Genomic DNA, 23574 nt, shown 5'->3' with positions numbered 1-23574 from the left:
GATCCATATGAGCTGCAAAGAGGTCACAAACAAACACCCTGCTTCCACTATACACCTAATCAGTCTCAGTATTAAGAAACCGAATATACTAATTTCCAATGATATAGTAGACTAAAGCCTAAAGTCCCCCCATAACAGCTCCCAGAGGCAGCAATGTTAATTAGACACTGACAATAAATGTCCTCAGTAAGTTTTATTGCAAACTGCTCATTATATCAGAGGATTTCAACCTTTTTTAGTTCTGGGGACTGCAATCCAAACCTGGTGCTTGTTTCACATAAGCAATTTGTGAGCACTGCTTCCTCATAGATCGCAGACCGAGCTAAACACGAATAAGGGTGCCTTCAAACCTGTAGTTGGGTTCATTTGGTCCAAGGGTAAAAATCATACATTGTTGAATTTTGGTTCTGGTCTGGTTCATGTTCACAACGACTTTTTACGAACCAACAAAGGGAAGTAAACATGAAGTTATACAGATTTACAGCTAACTCGTTGATTGGACAGTTTTGTTGATTGTCATCCTGCATCATCAGGACCCACATGGGGAAATTCAATTCCAGTGATTGATAGAAGTTTATGCAGCACTTTAATGCTTCTGATCAGGGTCTGAAATCAGCATCCGGCAAATGCGGGTAAATTGTTGGCAGTTGTGGATAAAATCATCAGGACATCCGCCACTTTTGCAGAAAGGGAAAACACTAGGGATGAGAATAGAGAACCGTAGTTGTCCGATTCCTTGGCATCTCATGCCTCTGTGACTATTGATTCCTCTTCGATGCTTTCCGACAGTTACGCATGCACAATGACGCATACGCACACTGTATCATCTTTCAATTTGCTTGGGACCGGAGCCACGGCGGAGAGAAAAAAAAAGCGCTTAAAAGCATGACGCTACTGAACCTGAGGGGGTGCACCTTATTTTTTCCCTGATAATACACTGTATGTGAACAACAAATTACAGTATGACTAAATAACGGAGCTACTAACGTTGACGGAGGTGCCATTTAGTTATTATTATGAGACGTTCAAGCTCTGCTCATTAAAATGACCATTGGGTGAAGGTAAATTACAACGTTATCATGATGTGTTCAAATGTAACTTCGTAAAATTAAGTTTTTAGCGAGAAACCAGTTTTTTTTTTATGTTTTCCTATCCAACAGTGGACTTTGGCATTGTTACACATTCACCAACAGGGGACTCCATAGCCAACATGCTTTAAATCATGTCTGAAACCCTCTGGTGATTTTTCTGTTGTTGTTGTTTTAGCCAAGAGGGGACTTGCAGGTGTGTGAGTGTTTAAGTCCATGCTCAGCACTACTCTACAACACACTTAATAGATCCCACTTCTCAGCAGTTTCCATCCATCCATCTGCAACCGCTTATCCCGTTAGGGGTCGCGGGGGGGCTGGAGCCGATCCCAGCCGACATTGGGTGAAGGCAGGGTACACCCTGGACAGGTCGCCAATCCATCGCAGGGCTGACACATATAGACAGACAACCATTCACGCTCACATTCACACCTACGGGCAATTTAGAGTCCACAATTAACCTAACCTGCATGTCTTTGGACTGTGGGAGGAAAACGGAGTACCCGGAGAAAACCCACGCTAACACAGGGAGAACATGCAAACTCCACACAGAAGGGTCCCAAGCCGGATTCGAACCTGCAACCCTCTAGCTGTGAGGCGCCAGTGCTAACCACTGCACCACCGTGCAGCCCTCTCAGCAGTTTGTATTTGCTTATTTGTGCTGTGGTTATATGTTATATATTGCACGGCTGAATGTAAATATTTATTTATATATATCTGCATATATTGTGTTCTATATTGTAGCATTATGTACATAATTGACATGTTACATTCTCCTTTACTTCTATTTATTACATTATATTATGTTTATATTAGAGCAACTGTAATGCCCTAATTTCCCCCCGGAGACCAATAAAGTATTTCTGATTCTGATTCTGATTCCCGCTGGCTGGAGCAGAGATTTTAACGATTCACTCACACACGTCGTTTCCAACACTCCTCCATAGTGTGAATGGCTCGCAGCCCCAGGCGGTCCTTCAGATTGTACAGGGGCTATTAAACAGGCTACTTAGGGAAAAAAAGCCCGTCTCTTGAAATATGATTTGTTATTATATCTTTGTAACAAAAATATAAAGGCTCGGCTTTAGTGGATATCCCACGTTTCAAGTTCGACACTGTATTAAAGTAAAGGCAGGAGAGTAATACATTTTTAGAATCTAAAAAAAGGGAAGAAAAATAGAAAAAGCACCTGGACACAATTAGAAATAAAATGGTCAGTAGTGAGATCCTTTCTTTTCCGTTTTAATTCATCACTAAAAACTGATTTGACATCAGAGTTTTGACAAGACCTTTACAATTGTTTTGTTGATTTACATTACAGAAAAAAGGTCTACACTTGTACTGTCTGGAACAACAGGAGTCCACTGTTGGGCTGGTACATGATATCTGTAATCTCAGATAGAAATTCAAACTCCAACATGTATGAAAGGAAGAAATAAGCTAAATTAATTATATTGTAAATGGACTTGCATTTATAAAGCGCTTTTCTCGTCTTCCGACCACTCAAAGCACTTTACACTACATGTCAGCATTCACTCATTCACACACTGATGACAGAGGCTGCCATGCAAGGTGCCAACTTTGCCCATCAGGATCTAATCTAAATACTCATTCACACACCGATGTCACAGCCTTCAGGAGTAATTTGGGGTCAAGTATCTTGCTCAAGGACACTTCGACATGTGATCGAACCGCCGACCTTCTGATTGTTGGATGACCTGCACTAAATAATTAATTAATTATTCTTTAAACATGATGTTTTTGTAACAAAATAAAAAGGCTCAGCTTCAGTATAAAAATGAGAATGGGTACAGAGAGTTCCACTGCAGTACATGGAGTATTTCAGTCATTCTGTCAATTAAGGCTGGCCAACGCGTCATTCGCCAATCAACAGCCTGCATGATCCGCCGCCTCACCTGATAAGAGCCTCTTCGTGAAAGTGACAGGGCTGCTGTGATTTAATCTGAGCAGTCCGCCTCTGTGTGTCTCTCTGTTATATGTTAACCTGTGTGATAGTTAGAGTTACTTTGTTAATGTGTCTGTTTAAAGGTTAACTCGTGTACGAGGCACTCGTTAAGTGGTTCAGGAATTTGTGGCAGTAGCATAATTTATTTAGAAATACATTCATTACAATAAGTTTGCATCACATTTAATGTTTTAAATGTCTGTTTCCACAATAGTTATGGTGGCTTCCTAAATGTATTTTGTATCATACAGGTAAGATATAGTGCAGTCAGGTAGGCTTTTGTTTTTGTTTCTCTTCGGCCATTGTTGGTTGTAGGTAAGTAGGTTTCTTTGCTGGGTTAGGAAGCGTGTTTGATTTTGTTAGTTTTATGGTTTGGCGCCACCAGTAGCCCCTTCCTTTGTTCAACGCCTCTCTAAACACCTTTCTCTGTTCTATATTTTGGAGCAGCAGAAGCTCATTGTTCTGTACTTTTGTGTTAACACCGTACACTAAACAATAAACGGCAATGTTTGCCTGACTACATCGGCAGTCTTGTTGCTTCCCTTATCCCTAGACATCTACAAGGTTGTAACAGGGGATATTATTCAAGTGATTTGCATGCAAAATAGGTCTACCCAAAGAGTAGACAGAAACTTGTTTATGGACTTGCAACACTGTCAGGGAATCTCAAAAGATATTAGCGTTCATCTTCTGAGCACCATGAACGTCTGTACCAAATGTCATGGCCATCCGTCCACTGTTTGTTGGGATATTTCACTAAAAGCCCAAAACGTCAACCTGCTGGTGGTGCTAGATGAAAAGTCAGTAGGATAGATCCTCTGGGAGACATGACTGTCACAGCAATTCTTTCAATAGTCGAGGAGATATTTCAGTCTGGACACAAGTGGTGGACTGACTGACAGACATTGCCATTAGTGCCAGCCTCCGGTCTTCCTCCTAATCTAAAGGATTTATGTTGAAAGCTGATTTCTTTCCTTCAGCTGGCAGCTTCTCTTTTTCATCTTCACCAGTGCTCAGATTGTTTTCCATCCTTGAGCAGCTCCCCTCATTTCCACCGTGCACTCTGCTGTGAGACAAACAGTGTCTATCCACATCAATGTCACAATCAAAAATTGAGTTCTTTCAGTCTACATAATATAGCGCTGGAACGCCACGCTGAAATATTATGGTTACTTTTCAGTTTCGTACAACTTGTATTCTCCCTCGCACAAAGTGATACAGCACAAAAGAAATCAAAGGAAAGCAATCCAAAACAGGCAAAGAAGAAGAAGAAGAAGAGAAAAACTGGCCCACGGAGGACAGGGGATCTTCAGGAGTCCCTCTTACCCAAGAGATGGAGCTGCTTTCCTCCAGAAGGCACACTCTAAAGAATCACAAGGATGCTTCATCTCCCTTTGATGTATTTCTGTGATGAGATATAAACCCTGATGGCAATAACAGACCTCTTTGAACAATAAAAAATCGAATCTCGGCGTAACAACACCAAAGGCGCAGAGAGGCAGTGCTTTTGTAAACAAGCTGTTCCCTCGAGTGGATGAGGCTGCATCTGCAGGGTCGCCGATGCTGAGCTGGATCACAGAAGGATCCTCCGCTACCCTGTTCAGGAACACAGGATATTATTGTTTCCTTATCAGTAAAAGGGTTCAAATAACAATAATGTTTTAATTCAATTATTACATATTCGACTTATGTAACATTGTATTAAACCCTGGGATGTGTTAGTTGTGCTCATACACAATTATCAGCCTGAATATAACATAATTACCATCATTTTGACAGCTATGGAGTTGCACTTTGTTATTTTCTTGATGTTGAAAAATTGATGATTGTTTTGTAAAAGGGAAACTCAGGTTTGTGCACATGACAGACATGAGAATGAGAGTGTTGTTGTTTTATGGATTTCTTAATCTCTTTTACCCAACAAACCCGGTACCGGGTCCTGAATCTGAGCTGTGTGTTAAAATACTGCCTTTAAAGACTTAATAAAATGCCGTGGTCGTCTTTTTTTCTGAATTGTTTCTAAAAGTCGAGGCCTTAATGCTACTAAAACAACACTCCAAGTGTATTTTTGTTATTATTTTGTAGGTTTTACTTGATCATATTTCATTATTATGATAAAACTACTCCATTTGGAGTCAAAATTATACAATTTAGTTGTTTTTTTTATTGATTTTATACTGTGCACAATGGTAGAATGTGATGATGCACAGATTAAATGTCATGGTCAAAGGCTCCATTGTGTGCACATAGCCTCCTGTAGTGGATATCAGCAGTATCTTATAGCCAGATTCCTTTTCAAGAGGTAGAAAACCTATTTGGCACACTTTGGGTATCCAAGTCGCAAATGGAGAGTCCTCCTGGTCCTACCCTCACTAAAACCTTTGTAGAATCTATATGCTTTGTGTTATTTATATCTGCTTTGGCACAGTTGTAGTCAAGGAGTTGCTGAATGAATTCAGTGGCATTGCTATAATGCTGTTATCAACTGTCTAATCTAGAAAACATTTTAGGCAAAGATACAAATTCAAATTTTTCCTTTGGTTCATCACAATTTACTCAGGCATAGTAACAGTCACAATGTTACACCCTTCCATCACCCTAGGGCTTAACAGGTTAAAATATATTTTTGTTCCACTGTAAACACATGAAAAAAAAGACATTTTAAAGACTACACATTTGTTATTTATACAAGCCTGGGCAATATAAATTATATTGGAGAAACGGAGGTGGTACCAGTGCAATTACAGATAAGCTTGACTTGAAGCTTATTCTGAGGACTGGACCAGAAAAGTCTGGAAGGATAGGTTTCCATGGTAACATAGCCCAAGTTGCTGTGTGGGACTCAACGTTATGGAAATTAACCTGACATGGTGTGTCTTGCTTGACTGGGTTGATGCTGTGTGGAACACTCCTGCGGTACACAGTCTAAAGGTAGGATGCACTGCAGGTGTTAACCCTTTTAATTCAGCATTTGCCACTAATTAGCGTTAACTGATAGTCATAAAATCTCATTGTGAAGTCTAAAGTCGGAAATTAGGATGGATTGACGGTGGGTGTGCTTCTCAAGATCATTACAGGCTGCCAGCGAGGTGAATGTGTGTTTTATCCTCCCTGAACCTTTTGAAGTGAAATCTAAAATCATGTGGACAACATTCACTTCACCGTCATTCAACAACTGTGCTCATTTTACCTGAAATTAACAGTCTAAGAAGTTGCTTTTTCTCCTTTTAATATTTAATGAAACAGTTTTTGAAGAACTCATGCACGTATCCACCGTATTACAGTAGCTCTTATGGGGTTAACCAGGCTGTTACTCTTGTTTTTAAATGATTTATTGCTGCTTTGATGCCTTTTGTATCCTTTTACCTTTTTATCTGGTATTTCTTTCATTTCAGCGTTGCATCTTTCAATGTCTGCTGTTCCTAATTATGAGTGTAAATGTAATATTTCTGCTTTTACTGGCTTGCCTACAGGGTCCTTGTGCAAAAAGGCTGCTAACACCTTTAATGTCAGCACCAAAATAAGGTTGAATGATGTACTCGGCTGGTTCCAGACCTCTGACTTGTCGCCCACATCTCTGAATTGTTCAGCGTATCAGTGAAGTGAAACGAAAAGGCAACGCAGCCTGATTACCATGGCTCGGTCTGAAATGCTTTTGGAAGAAGTGGATGGTATTGGATTGAATTAATTATTAATGAAAAACAGACTCCCATTCATAGTTTTTAAATGTGTTTTGTATGGCATTTATAGTTTTAAAATAACTGCATTCAATTAATAGTTCAAAACGATTCAATTATTAAAATAATTTAATTCCAAAACAAAACATTTCTACACTTTTTTTGCTCTGTTGATTAGTTGAGTATAATTCACTAGCATTTTAACATAAAACAAAGTTAAAGGGAGTGCATTTTTTTTTGCAGACATATTGTACGTATATTTCCAGGTGCATTACATGTATAGAAAATGCCTACATTGCAGGCACAAATAGAGATTGATTTCATTGTGTTACTGTGATCTAATAGAGGGGTTTGTTGCACAGCTCAGCACTCCCAGCATTCAGTGAGAATGATGAGTGCCAAGAGTGCAGCTCTCCCCAGCTCCCTGCCAGCTGTAACTGTGTCACAGCCACTTGCTATGTCAACAGGCCTGCCTTCCATCATCAATATTTATCAGAGAATCTGCACACCGAGGGGAGCGCCGCACCCCACCGACTACACTCGCCTCGTGCGTCTACATACTGTAACTTTGTTAGAGGAGTCTCCTGAGCTGGCGCTGCACGCTGGGTCTACAGACAGACTCTCCATTATGCCAAGTGAGGACAATTTGTGCATGCCTAGATGGCCAAGCAGAGCCAAATTACCACAGATTCCAGCTGAATGGATTAGCTTGTCTGGCAAACGGATTAGCTTGTCTGGCAAAACAGACAAGAACAATTTCTGGTCGAAATATGTGAAACATTTAACTTCTTCAAAACAAATAAGTCCATTAATGACATGGGGATACATCCAGAAAATGTCCATATGATGTAACGTTTGAGTCGAAACCACAGTGTTTATCCGTGGGAGTATCGTACGGCTTCAAAGATATTATTGTGATGAGTTCTACAGAAACTTTAAAGAGTTCGAGGGGTTAATCTCACACATTTTATCTAGTCCATTACTTCAATGCAACTCTACTTTCCTGTGTCCCCCATGACCTGGATTTGTGAACGCCGTCAGGCTAAATTCAAGCCGCTCTGTTCATGTGCAAAGTGTCTTGGAGGAAACTGGCACTGCCGCACCAATGAGCAGATGTCTGGGAGAATAAATTGGCTGGAGAAAGTTATTCAGGCACCTGTTCAATCCGTGCTGGTAGGAGACATCAGACGACAGTGAACAGAGACACATTTGCAACAGTGACAGACTTTTCAGAAATAGGATGGGATGATATATAGCAGACAGTGTGGGTTGAGGTTTTTTCGTGTTGTGAATCAAAACTTTATCAATGACAAAACATAACAAACCGATGATGAAGGAAAAAAGTTTGCATTTCTTTTGCCGGGACGGGAGTCTTCCTGGAGTCTTTGTTCGTTGTCGGGCAGCCGGTTCTGATCAAGAAATACTCCCCCGAAAAATAGCAATTTGTCATTTTTAAACTTCTGTTTTTGTATGGATTAAATAAAGAGACAATGTGGTGATTAGAGAGCTTTAAAGGAGCTGGAAGGAGTGTTTTTCTTTTACCTTTGGAGAGAGCCAGGCTAGCTGTTTCCCCCTGTCTCCAGTCTTTGTGCTAAGCTAAGTTAGCTGGCTGCAGCTTCATATTTATCATTCAGTGGTATTGAGCCTCTCACCTCGGCAGGAAAGCAAATAACATTATCCATCTTCATCTTAATGAAGGGCTATGCCAAATTAATTAAACAGTGTGTGGAGCTCCGCTGATTTTACATGTGGTTGCTCATTAATTTCTTACACGTCATGTCAAGGTGACAACTTAATTATCTCATCAGGACTTTCCTCAAAATCGTCTGATTTTTTAGTATAGTATATGTGTTAATCACTGTGTTTTTACAGTTATGTATATAGTCCTCGCTTCTTTAGACTTTTTGCTTTTTTTTCTCTCCGGGGATGTCTCTTTCTCTCAAGGCACAGAGGAATTACTCCATTATGTAACTGACTCGAATCGACCATGAAATAAAGAAGCTCATTAACTCGATTTAAGGCCCAATCTGCGGTCCGCATGTAAACAATATAGTAGCTCCACACACACAAATTAGATCCCTCTATCTCTCTCACAATGATTCCTAACGCTGCACAACAACTAAATCTAAATGGTCTGTTCTAACACTGATAAATGTTTTCTTATATTAGTATCATAACTCAACTCAAAAGGTAAATTATATATGTGAATGTGTTGTAATCTATACGGTCAAAGATAGAACAAAGAGTGTCACATTGATTTAGCTTGATGAAAAAATCTTTATATATACAGTATGACAGCAGCATTTTAGCCAACCCGTGAAGTATGGACAACTGAGCATTGACTGGTGAAGACCATGAGATGCGGTTGAAAGCTTTGGAAGTGTGTGGACCTTTTACGATTAGATTATGTTGAAACAGAAACTTCCCAAGGCCGAGAATCCGCCCAAGAGAAACTACAGCATCAGTTGTTTCAGCCAACGACCAAAACATTACACTTTTTTTTGTTTAATTTCTGGGGCTTAAAGATTAATTAAATACAATTAAAAATGTCTGTATCAATGGAAATCCATGTTATCAGTTAAAAATGTTCCCTTTATAATGATTTAATAACAATACTAGTATATTATTGTATGATTTATTGTTGCTGTTCTTTACCCAGAGCGCTCTCTGTGATTGCAAATTTAAAATAAATTTCCTTCAGGGTTAATAAAGTATCTATCTATCTATCTATCTATCTATAGTCACGACTGCTCAGAGATGTGGACTTGGACTCAAGTTGCACACATAGTGACAAAAAATCACTTGTGAACATCTCTGGGTAAGTAAGAAAGTAAGTAAAGTTTATTTGTATAGCACCTTTCACAGGTACAAAATCACAAAGTGCTTTACATTAATAAAAAATGCATCAAGTCAATATTAAAAGTAGCGATGACAAGCGAAGGACTGTCAAGCTAAAATAACAAAAAACAAACAAATGAGGACAGAGACAAGTAAACGATTCAGAATACGGTCAAGAAAAGGCCAATAAAACAATAAGTAAAGTGGAGCAGTTATTCAGTTATTGTTAAATTACAGATTATAAGCGGTCATTAGTTGGAGACGCAGTGTAATTATACAGTACGGTTGGACTCTGTTATTAAAAATAGGTTATGGTTATTATTGCATGACATAACTAATAAAGAAGCGTTAGTCTATCTCCATTTTTAGGGGCCAAATACAGTTGTTAACTTTAAAGGAGAGTTTTTATTGAGGTATTTTTTTCATATTTCATAGCAAAAAGCCTGTTTAAAGTGATAACAACTAATCAATGCTGATACTGTTTGTGTCACGGTCTGACTCTGTTCCCAGACGCCCTTTGACTTTTTTGTTCAGACTTTTTGTGTTACATGTTTTAGTGGCTTCTATTAGTCCTAATTTGCCTACAAGGATTTTGGTTTCTAGGTTTTTGTTATATTCCTTGTTTCATTCATTCGTTTCCTGTTTTATTTTGATAAGTTCACTCCTCTTGTGTCTTGTTTGGTTTTACTTCCTGCCTTTGTGTGTTTTCCCGCTTTTGTGATTGTCTGCCCCGCCCTGATTTGTTCCACCTGTGTCTCTTCATCCTGCTCTCTTTGTGTGTTTCTCCTGTTTCATTGTCAGTCAGTTTTCATCGCTCCTCGTGTGTTTCACCCTTGAGAGACTTTCTTTTCCAGTGCTTTGTTGTTCAAGTTTTCTCTTTGTGACTTTTCTTTGTAGATTGTCTTATTGTAACCTCTCTGCCAGACCAGCTACATTTCTGTACTTAATACGTTTATTGTTTTTGAATCATTGAACTCTACCTGCTGCCTCCTCATCCTTGTCTGCGTTTGGGTTCAAGCCTGTTTTCCTTAGAAAACCTGACAGTTTGCTAATAGATAAAGGAGTGATGATAACATAGTAGTTTGAATTCCTTAGATATAGCTATGCTGTGTTCGCTCATTACAACCAGAAGAGACTTGGACTTGCATCTCTGCGACCGCTGTCCAGGGTGCTGAATCTGGGGCTTTACAAAGAAAAGTAAAGAAGAGAAAGTTGTAAATGATGCGTGCCGTGTTATCTGCAACATTACAGAGATACATCCCGCACAACATCAACATCAAGCCGACAGTTTAACGGGGGATTATCTATACCAAACAGATGCTCTCAATTTAAAAATAAAAAATACCCTCTACTTACTTCAATATTTAATGTTGTCATTTACTTCATCGAGGCAATTATCTGAATTTAGACCTTCAGTCACGAGCGTCCCAAAAGACAGCACAAAGCACATAACCTTTTGAAATATAGGTGACACTGAAGTGATACCTTCCATTAAAACTTTATTGACGTGCTAGCTGCGTCTCGTTCACATGAATCTCTCTTTAAATAGTTCCACTTCCTGTCTTTACGAATAACAAAAAACATCCAACCCGGCCGCTCTTCATCTCTGTTTCTGAGGATTTGCAGCAGCGTGTGTGTGCGTGTGTGTGTGGACCATGAATAATGCAAACCTGTCAGGCGCTGTGTCTGCTCTGTATGCTTTAAATGGTTAGCCCAGTTTAAAAGTCAGCTTTGAGTAATCTATTATTTATTCTATTACCCTGCTATTGTCCTGAACTCTGCCGAATGCTCTTGTCACATTCTCATGAAATGTTTTTTGAAAATATGCAGCCTGGTTAATATGCTAATGCTGACAGCCTGTGTTTTGCATTTCGACCAGTGAGCTGTGAATGCAAATCACAGTTTGTGCTTTAGATCATCGCCACATACGCTAATAAAATTAAACCAAATTGAAAATAACCCGTGACGAAACAAAGAGCCGTCAGATCGTCTTTGTTCTCCGGTCTCTCCATTGTAACGAACGCGTCTCAAAGCCTTTAACTGATCTAGTGCTTGTCACCTGCCCTATAATCTACTACCCAGCTGATATATGGCCACTCTGACTATGTCCTACTGCACTTAGGCTCGGTAATTATTATTATTACAAGCTTTCTGTCCGCATTGTGACCAAATCCATGTTTTTTTCACCATGGAAATTACTGTCAAACCGTCATCACGCCATGACTCATGGCTTCGTAATGGCTGAGAGAACGTAGCACTCCCTGCAACTGTAGAGTGGTAATGGTATGAAATATAAACCCCTACAGCATGATGTTGTAGTGATGGATAACCTGGATAACCAGATTCCAGACAGCTGTATCTCCTGTACCTATATCTGATTTCTGATGTAATTATTGATTCAATGATATCCACAATAAAAGTGCGATACGAAAAAGCAGCACGGGAGAACGGAAAATCTGTGTGCGAATTTTCAACTATGCACACCAGTTCTGATGCGATTTATCCACATTGCTGTGATGAGGCCAAATGAGTTTCCTCCTAAATAGTGCCATGTCCACTTCACACAACAACAACCTATCCAGAGCGGGAACGTCTATAAGGGGTTAACGGTAACTACACAATACATAAACTAATAGGACTCTAAATAAAAAGTGCATATCAGTTACATTACCATTGTATCCCAGCTGCTGGGCGATCCCAAGCCGTATGTTGTCCTTTATTTGGTTGTTGAGGTAGAAGTGTTTGTTGTACATTATTGGGTGTTGAGAAGAGGGACGGTCCATTGTTATTTCAAAACACCAATATTCCCAAAAATGTCCCAGTGGACCAAAAAACCCCATTTGTCCGACAGTCGGTTACCCCGAAAACAAACGTCCATTGTTCCAAGGCCCCGAAAATACACACTCTCCATGCAACAATTAATAATTATGCAGAATGAAGGCGATCCGTTGGAACAAAGGATTTCAACATATAAACATATATTTTCCGCAGTCGGAAATCCACTTACGTCAAGGTCCATCCGAATATTTTTGTGTGAAAGCATTCACAAGAACCCACAAAATAAATTGTTTAAAACATTTCCGTGCTAATTTCTCAGACTGAAATCCGTGCTCGGTGTGAAACGGCTTCAATTTAGGGATGAAACTCTCAAACATTGTTCTTGAAGTAGGTCAAGTGAAAGAGAGGCATCAAATGCACCATCAGACTTGAGCATGATATAACGTTCAAGATTCAGATTTTAAAAGCACAGCATTTGTTGTCACTTTAAAATTAGATTCACTCCATTAACTGTGGGGGGGCAGAGATGGATTGATGTGTCCTATATAGACTTGAACAGGAAGAGGATGCTACTTGCACCAACAGTGCAATGATTCTTGATGTGACCTTGAGGGGAACAAAAAGATGTCCTCCACACTTCTGTTAAAGGGGACAAGAATGCAGTTGCTTCTTTACATTGTTAATATTGCACCTTATATGAATGGTCACATTCTGTTCAGTGTTTTTTCCATTTATGACCTTTGTATCCTTTGTGAGCACAAACTGTAGAATGTTTTGCTTTCATTTGATTGCATATCATTATTTCTAAAGGCCTTGTAAGGGAAATTCAGAGATGACACATTATACTGTGAATGTTGGAAAATAATGACTGAAAGCATGTAAACAGACTGTGAACATTGTATTATTGGATTGTGGAGTTAGACCGTTAAACTGTTTTGTGTTCCGGATTTCTTGGGCAAGGCTGAAACCACGGCTCGATGACGCAGGCACCGCCTCGGAGGAAATGCACGGCGGGTAGAGGTCCCGCGAGGGGATCGTCCCACGCCGAGCGTCCGTCCCTAACCCGCCGAGTTGAATCCCCCGGGCAGACTGCACCTTCCCCGCTTGTGGCCGTTGTTTCAGCGCCTTCAGCGGACACGCCCCCAGCGTCTCAGAGCAGAGAATACTGTTTATTTTTCCATGATTTTGAAAGCTAATTTTATATACTTGGCGATTTTTTTAATCATTCAAATTTGGCTGGATGGTTAGTAACACATTTTTCTGTGGTGTAACAAACCCAGAATGCATATTTATTATTGCTTTACACAGCCTTTAAAATGTCCTGGAAAGGACAGGAAGCTTTTAGTCCTTTAAAATCATGTTGTGAGAGGAGTTTAGCAAAGATCTTAATTTGTATCGACACTGAACAGAGTAGCTCTTCTGATCAATGGAGAACCAACATGTGTTACAGAGGGAAAAAACAAGCATGGTTTTAGACACCTAACAACACTGACAGAACACATAATAAAAGAGCAAAACCAGGTTTTTGCTGGGTCCTGCAGAATGTAATGAAATACTGCTAATGAACACATTATTGGAGACAGATTTTGTGTAGTTTGTCAGAACTCACAGCTTTATGGATCTTCAATCAACACATCATCAGTGGACTTGGCCCTAATTGCATCTTAATTTCATTCAGCTGGTTTGCATCCTTTGAATTAGAAAGCTTCCACTCAGTATCTTAATTAGAGGAACTGTCGGCTAATCAGGTTCAATATCGGTGACTGATCTGTCTGTGAGCTCGCTTAATTAAATTAATGTGTCAACTAAATTCATTTGCAAGATGGAATAAAAAATCTTTCTCCTTGTCTGTAGTATCCGTGACCTCGAAATCATGACAGCTTTATAGAACAGGACCGTCAGCCGGCGTCTCCTGTGACAATAACTGAACGCTACAGAGAGTGTAGTTAAGTGTTTGTTTTGCTGCTCACGTATTCAAAGTAAATCTACTGTATCTGCAGTGGACTCTTGTTGTTGAGCTCTGGAAATGTGGTCCTCCTGTAAATTGCAGAGGTTTTGCCCTCAATGTTTCACTACTGTCTCGTCTCTTATTGAGCAGTATTGTCAGATTCAGTGTGGTCAGGAGGATTCTGTAAGTTACCTGTAGTAAATCCATCCTGGCAGAAAATAAACAGACTCCTAGCATGAAGACCTGAGACTGTACTCAGTCCCAGTTCAGGGGTTATTTATGAAACATCTCACAGTGACTATGTTTACATGCACACTAATATTACACTATTATTCCGAATATGACAATTTGATACGGGTCATGTAAACAACATATTCCGTTTGTATATTCTGAATCAGGCCATTTTTCGATTAAGACGTGGGATATGCCAATATTATTCCAGCCCTTTCTCATTCCCAGCGTCAAATACCGAGGCTTTGTCACGGCCGTCGGCGTTCGGTACTGCCGCACAAAGCACCCTTTTGCACCAGTATGAAACACACGGGGGAGTCTGGTGTTTGTGTCCTCTTCATTAAGTTTCACTTTCACGTTAACCAGCTGTTCATTTGTGAAATGTTCTGTTTCATTTTCACTTTACAAAAGTAGTAGTCTTAAGCCCAAACATATAGTTTTTTCATAAACCTAACTACGTTTTTTTCCCCCTAAAACTAAAGTGAAGGCGCGCCAAGGCGCGTGAGAATGTGGCAGTATGTGATGAGTTGGGATGAGAACGTGTTGGATATGCTGATACTATTCAGGTTTTAAGAGTATTTTTTGAACATGTATACAGCGCATTCAGAATATGCATCTCATTTGGGTTATTTACGGCAGTTTGTGACACACGGCCTCTTGTCTGTTTACGTCCAGCTCTGTGCGTTAAACACAAACCAAACTAGCCGACAGTTTGCAGAGATGCATGCCTAAAAGAAAAGCCCACATAAACATTATGAAAGACTTGGATATCAACAGGTTTTTGGATAAGCGCAAATATCACAAATGCCGAATTTTAGGGGATACAAAATATGATCCCAGTGAATCTGTAGTTGGCCCCGCTCTTGGGTTTATGGCACGGCCTTTTATACACTGGCATCCGTCGATCAGTCTCCTGCACACAGGGAAACCACACTCCACAATCACAGATTACTTTCATGGCATATTGAAATGTGGTTTAATTATAGTGTCAAAAATAAAATATAAACCCTCTAACCAGCAATTCTGACAACACTGCATATTTATTGAAAAGCGTCTGAGAATGGTATTACTTGGAACGTAAGGGGTTGTTAAAGTGGCATGAGACCGTGTGTAACTATTGAGTCAAACTGGTCGTTCAAGCCTGCAATGAAAGTGGCCTATTTATACATCTAGCAGTTATGGAGCAACATTATTATTCATATCAGTTATGTTTCTGGCCTCCTGGTGAATATAAGTCCAATATTAACTCTGTTTTTGGTCTCCACTAGCTCATGAGAGAACTATCTGGCTCTAAATCTGTTAAATGCTCCACTAGTGGCGTTGCAACGATGCAGATAGGAACACCAACAGTGACACCATCAACACTGAGGACGATCACTATATCAATTAATGCCTTTCTGTTGGCTCACAAGACAGGCATGTGTCATTGAAATATGACACATCATCATCATCGTTAAGACTGTGACAAAGTGTTAAAACCCTAATAGGGCTGTAATAGGTGAGAAACACAGCTGTCATCCACATCAGCCAATTTAGTACAATTAAATCTGCAGCATGAGATTAATTAATGTTGTTTTGCATGAAAGTTTATCCTGCCTCCACTTCTTGCAGCCATTTATCTCCTCTGCCTGTGAATATGAAGCTTTTTACAAACCATCCTTACTGTTTCTTTGCTTCTTTACCTCAGGGGCTGAAGGGCTGAGCGTCTATGCAAATAGCTTTTGGTTTAACATTTGAATTTGGATTTGAAATTGTGACTTTTTCTCTGAGTCCAACCTTCGTCCCGGGCGTCTAGAGCGGCCGCGTCAAAGCCGTAATGCGGTGCAGCTGCACCCGGTGGACGCCACTAATATTTCAGCCCAGTCTCACGTCAAAGTGTGTAATAGACCCGTCTGTCGACTGGAAGAAAGCGTGTCAGTGTCACGTTTTGTGTCGCTGAGACGTGAATATTACACGCCTGCATGAAGGTGTAGTGTTGTGTAGTGACGGAAGTCTAACTTCAGAGCTAGTTATGTAGTTGTCACAAACTGGCTCAGGGAATGTGACAAAAAGGGAATCCATACAAGGTTATACTTGTGTGTAGATCAGCAAGTCAGCATATCAATGTAGTGCATGGACGTGTTGCATATGTGCTGTGGAGGTGTTGAAGGTGCAGAACCAAAGGAGGCTGATGCCAGGTGGATGTGATTATAGCCTGGAAGGCCCAGGAGAGCTCAATCAAGCTGACGACCCTCCCTCCCTCTGACGATAAAGTGAGAAAGACCACTTATGCTGGGCGGGTGGGTCCAACAAACACAGGGCTTTCAAGTGGGAGACTCGTGTTTGAGACCGGTGTTTTGTTTTCCAAGTTGGTGACGTTTGTAACGTGCTTCCCATACTGACGTTACGATGTTTCCGTACATGTTTTACTAAGTTAACGCACTTAGTTTAAGCCCAAAAATGACGTTTTCCCTCAACCTAACTAACCCAGCAAACATGTGACGGCAGGAAGATGTTTAGATCATGTCTATATAACGACCGTCAGTCCAGGCCTACTTTTGTACGTCTGGTGGACGTGCAAGTTGGGTTCAATATTTGAACGTCTGACTAGGACCCCTTTTGGACGTCTGTGGACGTGCAACTCAGGTTGACATCAATAGTTGAACGTTAAAATTATGTTTAAAAAAAAGACGCCGCACCAACTTTCATTCTGGCTCCTCAGTATAGAGACGTTATATTGAAGTCTTTTGGACGTGTCTTTGCTCAGTGGGAAGTGGTTTTCTTTCCTGATCCTAAGTCAGTGGCTTTGTTGCTCCCCTGCTGGTACTGTACGTTAATACAGGTGTGTAATATTCACGTCTGCGAGGCAAAACATGACACTGACACACTATCCTCTGGTGGACAGGCGGGTCTATTACATCCTTTGGCGTGATGTCAGCTTGGATATTTCAGCGCCGTGGTCGGGACCATAGATTCTAACTGGCACAAACCTCAGTCAGATAAAGGATCAATGAATCAGGCAGACTAGATGAACATATTCTGCCCCTGCACTCTCTACTCTCTCTCAGGATGGTAGGTTAACAAGGGGGATGCATTTTGATGGCATCCCCCCCCCTCATATCGCCTATACTGTCTATATTGTTCTTATGGTCAACAAATCTTGTGTCATCAAGGCATGGAGCTTCATTGTTGTCCAAAAGCTATTAAAAACACATCAATGAACCACACTGTTTGCACTGGCTGACATGTTCCTTCATTAAGGATGAAAAACACGGGTACTATTCTGAGTCAATCTCACATACACAGTCCCGCTGCCATAAATACCAACTTGTGCATATTCTTCCGCACACATTTATGACCCATTTTTTAAAAGATTTACATCTTCAGTGTGAACACATGGGCTTGAGGCTGAGTGTCTCAGACAGAGTATAGGGAAGTCAGAAAGTGTTGAGAGACGGACTCACACGTCGGTGTTGGTCTTTTCGAGGGATTTGTTACCAATAAAAATAGATTGTCTACAGCTTTACCTTTTAACCTACGTCCCTCTTAGTCCATTTTTCTATACATGGCTTTGATCTGAAGCAACCTTTTCATAACAGTCTGACCTTCTCTCGCTGTTGCCTCTGTTAGAGCTAATTTCTTGACTCTCTATGCCCTGTGAGCTCTCAGGAGTCAGCACTCAGCCTGATGTCCGTCACAGGGAGGCTGACCTTACTCTATTTCCCTCAGCCCTTTAACAACAACAACTGTCTGTAAGTGAGTATAACTACCACACTGTGCTTTTATCTACTTTTTACTATAAATGAAAGCCATCACAACATCAAGTCCTTTGGAAAACTGGAAGCACTATGTTCTCAACTCTATGAAACACTTAATGAAGTGCAATAAACATGTGACAGGGAGAACAAATATACTACCTTTTGAGGTAAAATGCAACCACTTAATACTCTTGTTATATAGAGTGGTGAAGGATGAGGTGTTATTTTGGGTGTCCGGGTTGAAGTACTTGGAGTACTTCCAATGCTTGGATGGACACCAACTTCTCCTGGTTGAGAGATAAGCAAAATATATGGTACAGCTAAAGGCCTGAATAGATAGAAACTTAAAGGGATTGTATAAAACGTTTTACACATATAAAAGTATTTTAATCATGCCAATGTGTGAACAGGTTTTAATGACTTTCTGGGTTTCCTCTATAAGCCTGTAGGTGGCCGTTTTTTCCAGGAAATGGATGCATCGTCATGCACGCTTGCAAGTGCCTGTACCATCTTCAGCTCCTACAGGGCTAACAGTGTGCAACCTTTAGCTAACGTTCAATTAGAAATGGAGCCGGCTAACGCCAACAAACGACCAGCCCCCACCACAACTCAGACTCCAGCACAAATTCCATGGAAGCACAAAAAAAAAAAAGTATATCTAGAAGGGGTGTAAGAAAATAATATCTAGTGAAGCCCGTCTTGCAAAACAGGAATGTGACCAACGTCGAGGAAAACTAGGTTCAACATCGGCCGGGGCTTCGATTCATGGTAGACAGCACAAGCGCGAGAAAAAACAGGGTGCTGACTGTCGTTGTCTTAACGGCCACAGGTGTCACTGTTAACAAGCAAATTCAGATTCTAACATATAGAGCCCCTTTCAGGAGTAGCTTAACACCAGGCTGTTCTCTCTGGTTGAAACTTTTAATCCTGTTTGACCTGCTCACCAAGCTTAAAATTCAGTTGCAGATTCTGGGTCAATGTTGGATGATTTCAACAATGCTGTTGTGTTTTCTATTTTGCTGTTGGAAGCTTAGGTGCTATTAACCTGCACCTTTAAAGCTTCATAAGAAAAAACATTATAGTAGAAGAAAACTGACCTTAGACTGAGACAAAAAAAATACAAGGACAGATTATATTACAGAGACAAATGAATTTGCAGCAATGTGCCAACAAAGGCAGAGAAGATTGCTCGCAAACAAACATGAATATAAACAATGTAGGTTTTAAAAATCAGCTTTGCAAATGTTTCATGAGGAGGGGAATACATCCGACATGCCTGTTAGACCACAAGGATACATACAATGTAACCAGAAAACTTTCTTTGTTTACAAGAAAACTCCAGGGCACCTTTAAAGCTGCTTTAATGAGATTTTTGGGCCACTAGGGGGCACTATAACCCACAAACAAGCTGACAGACACACATCCCAGATATATTATTGCCTTATTAAGTTGACATGTCAGCGAACAACTGCCTATTTACACACACAGCGGACACGGAGCAACATTAGCATTCATATGAAGCTGTTTCTCTCCGGTCGGTGATAAAGTCCAACATCCACTCTCTTTACAGCTCTTCTGGCTCTTTGGTTTCCATCAGCTCCTGAGAAAACAACAGCTCCTCAGTTCTGAGATACTTTTTTGTCAAGTGTGTTTTTTTTTACTACCTGGCTTATTTATTTTCCAGGGTTTTGTTTTATTTTCTTCCCATTGCTTAAAACAATTTGCTTTCCAACTAAAACGAAATAAAATAGTCACCTCTGGCAGCGACTGGATGCAAGTAAGTAAATCAAATTGGCAGGTAAATTATAGTACTAAACGTGATTTAAGCAACTAAATAACATTTAACTTAGAGAGAGCTGTGGTATGCCAGCCTGGTCGCCTAATAAATGACGTTACCACACAACAAAACTGCATTATCAATTACATTTCAAGGGAAACGGAGTGTCTCCCGGGTTACGTTGTTTTTGACGTATTATAAATAGGTTTCTAATCAGTCCGCTTATTTTAATTTATGTCCATAGCTTAAATGATGTTACAAACGTAGTTATTTTTTTATTTATTAATATTATTTATCCATATTTTTATTTTACTAAACCTAAAAAAGTATTTTTGTTGCGTTTTTGTTGTTTTGTTTCAATTTTTTCAACATCAATCACGCGTTTAAAACTGCAAGTGTGATCCAGGAGTAAATAAGTTTAGCTTGAAACGTAATTGAGAATGCAGTTTCATTGAATGGAAATGTAATTTTGTTGGAGACAGGGTTGGGCACGCTGTTAGTAACCTAGCAACCTATTAGCCTCATCACTATGACCAGAGCAGAGGAAATGTCCCTGACCCAGCGACAGTGAGAGGAGGACAGCTCAACAGCAGATGCTCGTGAGTCATTTATCTCACTTGCACTTTGACACTGAAGCCGTTATTGTCTGGCTTCTGCACAGAACAGCTCAAGCCTCTCCACATCCAAGCAGCTGCACCAAACAACTCATAAATGGAGCCATTTTAAAATCAGAGTATGATTTATGAATGTTGTTCCGCCTGAAGTACAGAGAAAAGATCCGGGTCTTTCGCAGGAAAAAGCCCATGAAGAGAGAAAAAGAGAGCAGAGAAATTACATTTCATTAAATATCCAGGAACAAGGCTTTATTGTTATTAGAATTGAATAAAATCACTGTGTAATTAAGGCAATTCTCTGACTATTGCAACATTAAACGCTATCTCACTGATATTAATGTTGTAATCACAGTGAGCTGCTATTTTTCCAGGGTGAACACCCTACAGACTCGAAACCTGCTTGGAATGATTTGGTGCGGTATTGGAGCAGGCTGCAGACCTGCAGGGCTTCACAGAGACACATGGGGTGAATGCAAATGTCCTTATTTAATTGTTCATCATCATCCTATGCCTTAACTAGGTTAATTAGGGCCATTGTAGGTATAAAAAAAATAAAAAATCAGTGAGAAGCCGGAGAAGGGGGTTATATTCCAAGAAAAAACTCGGAATCTCCAAGATTATAAAGTCGGAAATTTACAAGAAAAAAAAAATAATAATAGTGGAGTGGAAAACCATGGTAACGCCAGCCACCTGCTCCTAAAGTAGTGGTATTATGGTATGGACGGCCTCTGAGCGAGGCAAAGGTCCTGAAAAATACATACACATTTCTTTCAGTGTTACTTTATAAACATTAATATTGTAGAACTTATGGAAAAGTAGAGACAAACAACTTCTATCTTTGAAGACATGAAGGCGTCTTTTATTTCAGCACAGCTAACACTAAAAAACAACCATTGAGAAGATTTTACTCCGAACACACTGCATTAGTTACACACTGAGGCTTTTAAGGGACCGTACTCAACTGTCACTGTGTCAGTGTGAACGGAAAACGACACAGAAAAGGCCCATAATATACTTGTGTTGAACCCAATGTATTCTCCTAAAGTACAACGGTTTGTATGATATCTTATGAAAAATCATTCTTCGTTTGTTTTCCTACAAATGTCCACTGTCAATTTCCGCTCCAGTCTTTTCAAAATAAAATTCTGTCTTCACAGAAAACAACTTGTTTAGGTTTAGGCAACAATAGTACTTAGTTAGGTTTAGGAAAAGATAGCGTGTTGGGTTAAAATAACTCCAGAAGTGGCGTAACTTAAATACAGAAGTTACGTGACAAATGAATCATCGTTGTTCTGGTTCCACGCCGGTGTCCTGGGAGAAAGTCCAGTTTCTTTTGACCCACATCCACCCCGACCTCCTCCCTATACGCAGCATTTGTCTCTCTTTATAATTCCTGGTTCACAATTACGTGGATTACATATGAATTGATTTTGTGGGATATATACGAATTATAGTGTATTTAGTTTTCGTAGGTATAGCTACAAACGGTGTATGAGGACAGCCTGGTTGAACCACAGATTATGGTGAATTATGTCTTTAGAGTTTGTTGGGAGGGACGTCTGGATTGGAGTGAAGCAATGTGGTTCTTTAACAAAAAAACACTGCTATTTTTCATTGCTGTTGTTTTGCTCTCCACTATTTTTCTGAGTTTTGTCTTGGAAATTTACGACTTTGTAATCTCACAAATTTGTTTTTTTTCCAGTATATTTGGCACTTCAATCTCAGAGAATATCTGAGTTTTTTTCTCATAAATTTACGACTTCAATTTCAGAAATTCTGAGATATATTTCTTGGAATATTATCCTCCTCCCCTGACTCCGTAACTCTTTTTTTTTCCTACAATGGCCCCCATCGTACTCAGGTGGAGTATAGTTTTCAACCTGCAGTTCATTTGCAACATGTCTCATCACTTTTGCCCGCTGTCTTTCAACAATTTTAATTGTCAATATGTGGCATATCCATTCAGTATGTGATGCGGCAAATTAATCGATGTGTGCCAGGCGTTGATGTGGGCTACATAATTGCCTTTTTTTCCCTCCCTAAAACATTTCGGCCTCCAAACGATTCAATACGATGTATTATGAGACATCCTATTAGCACCCTGGATTATTAAATTGTTCATTTACAAGACAACAACAACAGTTCATTTTAAAGCGGCAACATGCAGAGGCAGATTTGCTTTAAATCGTTTTCTTGTGTAGGAGAACATTAATTAAAAAAACAATAGCATTATCATATAATGTGCAACCTTAGGGAAGAGAGTACATTACATTATATGTGCAAATACAGACTGAAAGAGTTGCAGTTTTTTGCAATTACCAAGAATAAAAACTACTCGTGGCAAAATTATTGGAACTGCTAACTCATGTAGTGCTAAACCATCAGCACTTTGTCTGCTTCACACTGAGTTTTAAACTCTGAATCACACTTTTTTGCAAATCTATCAGACACATCATTCAAAACTGAAAGCCTGTGTGTTGTTTGCTCAACACTGCCACTGAAACACCACACTCAATTATCAATCACCTGCACTCAGAATGCACCTGTGAACACACCTGTAACCAATTAGATCACTCAGAAAATCAGAGCTTGAACACTATAAAGAGGATGCAGGTTTGCTTTGGTGTGCACAACAATGGAGGGAGAGCTAGAGGACTGCAGCTGCAATATATTTAGTTAAAAGTAATTACGTTCATGTCATCTTCAGTTAAAGTAATTGTGTCTCATAATGTTAGGAGTATATGGTATTGACAATAAACTAATGTGTTTGTTTCTCCTTTGTGTTGATAGTCTATATTTACAGCTACAATGCTACTAATGAAAATACCAAAGACTCTAGATAATAGTGTTTTATACTTAGCACACCAGGGTGCACCTGGCATGTGAAAGGAGCTATTTATTTGCTGTTTGCTTTTGCAAG

At 39.9% G+C, this 23574-nt stretch overlaps 1 protein-coding gene across 1 annotated transcript in view; it reads right to left on the bottom strand.

Moving 5' to 3' along the window:
• The window catches only part of LOC119499822 (trace amine-associated receptor 13c-like), a 978627-nt gene that overhangs the window by 712322 nt on the left and 242731 nt on the right, over positions 1-23574 (bottom strand). The gene's annotated exons all lie outside the window — the stretch shown is intronic.

Source organism: Sebastes umbrosus, chromosome 13 (assembly GCF_015220745.1).
Source record: "Sebastes umbrosus isolate fSebUmb1 chromosome 13, fSebUmb1.pri, whole genome shotgun sequence".
Classification (NCBI taxonomy): Eukaryota; Metazoa; Chordata; class Actinopteri; order Perciformes; family Sebastidae; genus Sebastes; species Sebastes umbrosus.
This window is presented reverse-complemented; position numbering and strand designations above follow the sequence as displayed.